The sequence below is a fragment of the Chelonoidis abingdonii genome, chromosome 22 (assembly GCF_003597395.2).
Source record: "Chelonoidis abingdonii isolate Lonesome George chromosome 22, CheloAbing_2.0, whole genome shotgun sequence".
NCBI lineage: Eukaryota > Metazoa > Chordata > Testudines > Testudinidae > Chelonoidis > Chelonoidis abingdonii.
In genome coordinates, this window is record NC_133790.1 from 3,175,615 (window position 1) to 3,181,252 (window position 5,638).

Here is a 5,638-nt window from a genome sequence, read left to right on the forward strand (position 1 = left end):
ATGAATAAACAGCCTTATTCAAAAAGAGATACAATTTAAACATTCCAGCAACTACACCCAGGTAAATTCAAAAAAAACAATAACAGCCTATTGTTTTCTACCTTTGTACTCACAACTTGGAAACTGAAGATTAGAAGCTTGAAGATAGAAAAAAAAACCCTCTCATAGCTGAGAGCCAGACAAAGACACAGACCCAAACGTTCCCTCCCTCAGCTTTGAAAAATCTGGTTTCCTGATTGGTCCTCTGGTCAGGTGTTTGGTTCCCTTTGTTAACCCTTTACAGGTGAAAGCAACATTAACCCTTAGCTCTCTATTTATGACACAGGCATGTGCTTTTTTTAAATAAAAACTGCTATACATGTAAACAGAAGATTCTTACTGAAGTTTATTTCTTAATTTTGAAATATCTTACTTGGTTCGCAAGGGTTTATTGCCCTCCATGAACTATACAGCTCTCCACAAGTTATCTAGCTCAGTGATGAGCAACCTGCAGCTCATCAAGGTAATCCACTGGTGGGCCACCAGAGTATTTATTTACATTTGCACAACTGCCCGCAGCTCCCAGTGGCCGCAGTTTGCTGTTCCCAGACAACGGGAGCTGCAGGAAGCGGGAAACTTTTACAGAATATTTACCCTCCACTTCCACGTTCAAGTTCCTGCTTCTTTTTCTGGTGACTTTTTAATCCCCTTGACACAACTATCAAGCACCAGTCCAAAGCAAACACAAAGCCAGGAAATGCAAACTGCTAACACTGAACACACGAGAAACTGAAGTCTGAATCCTGGCAGAGTTCAGATTATAAACTGTTTTATGATGCACAAATTAAAATGCAACCAAACGATTAACCTGCAACTGTAATAAATCTAGCTCTTAGATGATTTAATGTACAGTGCGTAAGATGCTTTCATATTAGTAACTTATCTTCAAAAAAGCACTTTAGCATAGCTTATTAGAAATAAAAATACAGTTATTCACTCACAACAGCAGTTTTTGCAACCTATGTACTGGCACACTACAAGCTCTGCCTTTGGGCCATATCAAGGCCTTGCACCACAGGAAGTATTATGAGGAAAGTGCATTCGGCATGCCATATATTATCCACTGTTCACACACAACTCCCATTTACGTTAGCGGGAACGCTGTGCACAGCTGGTGGGCAATAGGAACATAAGACTACACAAGAATTTTTCCATCATGAATGATATGGTTATTGCCATATATTTTATGCCTTATTTCTGAATAAGTAGGCACTTAATACGAGGAATACTAAGCAATATAAGGTTTATTCTGGCTCTGCATTTCAGGGGAGATATAAGTCCTGCTCATTTTTGAAAGGATCTGATGTGGAAAGAGTGATCAAATAACAATCCCAGGGAAAGGAGGTCACTCCTATAATAGAAAATATTTCAAAATGAAAAGGGACAAAAGTAAAAAGCTTCTCAGAACTGAGTAACCATTAAAGCTAATCTGATGAAAACAAACGTAACAAATGAGCAAAGGCAAAACATGAAATAGATTTTTTTTCATTATTTCTATGAAAGATTTGCACCATTAAATACACATTAACCTTAAGCATTCTTAAAGTAGCAGTTTTTTCTTTTTCATGCACTTTAAAGACAGCAAATGTTAAAAATACTGTCTCCAGGATCTCATTCTATTTAGGCAATTCATCCTTTTATTGCTTTCTACATCACTTCCTGCAAATTGCTGATGGCTTCTGGTCAGTTTATTCTCATTTAGCCCAATCGCCATAGATGTGTGAAAGACACAAAAGACAGATCAATCTAAGAATGTGTGGACAGTTTTAAAGCCATAAATGTGAACCTATTACAACATGTGACCTAAATTATTAGTGCAATCAAACAAAATAAACATTCCACAAATTAAGTTAAGTCAGGCAATTCAAATGAAGTCAGTAAACATACAAACTTAGTTTTGAGCCTGAATCATGTTGTTATTACATTACTCATTCACAGAAATAGGATACATCAATTATATTAAAATTGGCATTATCAGCTGTTCTGATCTCTCCCCTGGTAAGAATCAGGCTAATTAAGTAACTCTTGCACTGGCCTTAATTTTAAAACATTCCCAAAAATCTTTACCTACAAAGTAGTAGCACCTAATAATGAGCTCACGAGTAAATAAAATCTGGATTGTCCCAAAGGCAGATGTATAGCAACAGCACCAAGTTCAATATAACCAAACACATAAAAATATAATAACTGGTTGTTATAAAAAAGTGTCACATTTCAAATCCCACAAAACACTGGCAGCCAGCTAAATATTGTTTGCTAACATTTTTCCAAGTATTTCTACAATTTGAAAGCTTCGGTTTTCTTCTATTTTTCTCATATGTCTACGTGGAATTTACCAGCAATAAAAGGGCGGAGTACTGTTTTACAAGGATGAACTACTCTACCCTCAGGTTTCGCCTCACTGGAAAACAAGATTATTGTCTTGTTAAACAGCATGCCAGTTCTATTAATAGTAGCTTTTACAAGCACTTGTAAATCTGTCCTTGCTACTGCCTGTGCAAATTTATAACTATGGTACATTGTTTAACTATCACTCAGATATTCACATTTTGTGTGTGTGTATGTTCCACTAGACCTATCGTTATGAAACTAGAGTCTTACCCAAACAAACCCTCACATTTTACATATTAATACCCAGGATATTAATCATTTAAACGTTCTAATCTACAGTTATAAAGGTAAAATAGCTAAATAGGTAACATTAAAACTACAAAGCACTACAGCTAAGCAACATGAAATGCCCGACTTAGTCCCAGAAATGCAACATTTAAAATTAAGTATGATATTCCATCTTAAATACACAGGTAGTGCAGCACATCTGATCAAGCCTGTAAAATTAATCACAATCTGGAGACCACCATGCTACACCAGGCTTATCACAGCTACTAAATATTTGTTGAAGAAAACATTTGTAGTTAATTTAAAGGAAAAACACTAAACTGCAGAACAATCTCTTTCCTTCAAATATGCAGTAATGGTGTAGCCATGTTGGTCCCAGGATATTAGATAGACAAGGTGCGGGAGATAATATCTTTTATTGGACCAACAGAAAGAGAGAGAGAGAGAAGCTTTTCTTTCCTTAAAAGGCATATATGAGCCAAACAGGTAATTAAACAATACATACTTTAGACAGCTTATAAAAGGGCATCCACAAATCAAGAGACAAAAAAGATTAGAAAGTTGGGCGAAATCATTTATGAAATAATACAAAAAAAATGCAAGTGTCTCCTCCCACTGTATCTGTCTGTCCCATGTAGATTTCACCATCAATGCTGACATTCCATTTATAAAAATCATCCCAACAGATTTAATTTTACAAATCTCCATTATTTAGTTTCACTTCTATTTCTTATTTCCCATAATCCTTCAATTTGTTTATACAGGTTTTAATATACCACTATTTGTCTCCTTTTTCAGTTGCATAATTCCAGCTGCTGCCATGTATTATACTTTCAGTTTACAGTGTGTCTTTTTTGTCAGGACGAAGTGGGTATTCACCCACGAAAGCTCATGCTCCAAAACGTCTGTTAGTCTATAAGGTGCCACAGGATTCTCTGCTGCTCCTTTTTTGTCAGGGTTTGTTGTTGTTGAACAGAAAACTCCTCCCACCCCATCCTAACTAGTTTAAAGCCTGCCTAACAAGACCTCCCAGTCTTAAAATGAAGTATCTGGTACTCTTCCTAAATGAGCAGATTAACATCTTCAATACTCAGCGAAGGTATTACATTGGTTTCATAGAACACTAAGTCCTTTCCCCTATACAACCAGCACATCAGTTTGTTGCTCTCCAACATCGGTCATCTCCGGTCTTCAATCTTGCTTGGCAATGAAAAGATCTCTGAAAAGATCACTCATGTTTAGAGATTCTTTAGAGACCCTTGAAATCATCCTGTAGAAACTGCCTTTACTAATCTAGTTTATTCCTGCACAAACAACAATTGGAATATAATCTCAACTGTAAATCCTGAGTTTTCTACTCCTGTCTCACACCCTACCCTAGCATCCAGGAGGCAGCATACCAATCATTACATTCTCCTAGTTAGAGTCACAGATATTTCAGGCCAGATTCTGCACTCATCCATCAAGATTACTTACTTCTCTCTCTATAAAGGCTCCCATTTAGAGCCTGCTTCTTGATCATGATCATTCTTCTGTTCATTTTTAAATCATTCCTGCTCTGTTCTCTTCAAAAGCAAAACACCTGTTGTAGTTAACTAGACTGAAAGGGCACCACAGACATTTTCCCTGTGTTATTATTTGTATTATCATACAGCCTAAGCTCTAGCACTGGCTGAGAACCCTACTGTGTCAGGTGCTGTACAAACACAGAAAAAGATGGTCCCTGCCCCAAATCGCTTACAAGTTAAGTATAACAACAAGAGTCAACAGAACCATACAAACAGACCAACAGAGAGTACAAGGGACCTATGAGACAACACTGGTCAGCACGCTAGGTAGGGGTGTCAAGCACACCAGCAGCCTAACCATTGTCAAGTTTTTTGTAGCCACCATGGCAAAAGAGAGTTTTGAGGACAAGGTGGAAGGAAGACAATTAGGTAGCTATGGGAATGTTTAGGAGGATTTCCTCCCAAGCATGTGGAGTAGCACGCTACCCTGTCATAGAGGTCACATTCTTCCACCATCTCATTTTCTCCTCCATAATTATTTCATGGATAGACTCAAGTTATGATTTCTGATGGTGCCTTCCTTTAAGTTTCATCTAGTTTGTCTCCTCAAGTTTTTCCAACTGCTATTTGACTTCCATGGAGCAATTTAGCACAGTATCTGTAGTGGTTTCCATAATCTTCTTTTCTCTTTCTGTGTTTGCTACTTAAAGATTGTTTTAAATAGGACAATTTTTCTGTGTTTCCCTGAAAATGTCTTTGTACCATAAGGTCCACAGATCAGTTATAATACATACACTAGTCTGTTTGCAGCATGGAGACAGAACCAGACCTGCCATGTCACAGGCAGGATGAGAATACCCCATCTCCTGACATTCCCTCCAACTGGAACAGCTTCCAGACCCAGGATGATTCCATCCCACTTTCCTACATTACAGATTGTTAACTATACTTTGAGGAAAGAGCACAACTATTTCTCTTATTGCAAAGTATGAGGATAATTTCCTCCTAATGGAATAAACTTGAATCTTTGAATGTCAATTTCCATCTCTATTCTGGATGATCCATTTCTCTTCAGGGTTGGCAAGATGTGTGTAGACTTCATTACTTCAAGAAAGGAAGTTTTCAGGTTTGCATAGATAATGTTCCTATTTTTCAATGTACTAAGGTCCACAGATTCATTACAATGTGCCTCCAGGCAGGGAAGCAAGTCATCCTTAAATGTGAGCATACAGAATAAGGGACATTATACATCCTCCTTCTTCACCTGAGCGCTGAAGCAAGAAGACTACTTCAGCTGAAAAATGGCTAAAGATTGGATGTCCAATATGTACAATTTGGTGAATTTATGCACTGATGGTCAAATGGCAGATCTCATTACAGGAGACATGATTTCTCTGTCCTGTGATTGTCAGTGCTCCTTAGGACTGAAATTTGACGCACAACCAAAGAAGAATTATTCTTAAAATTTACTT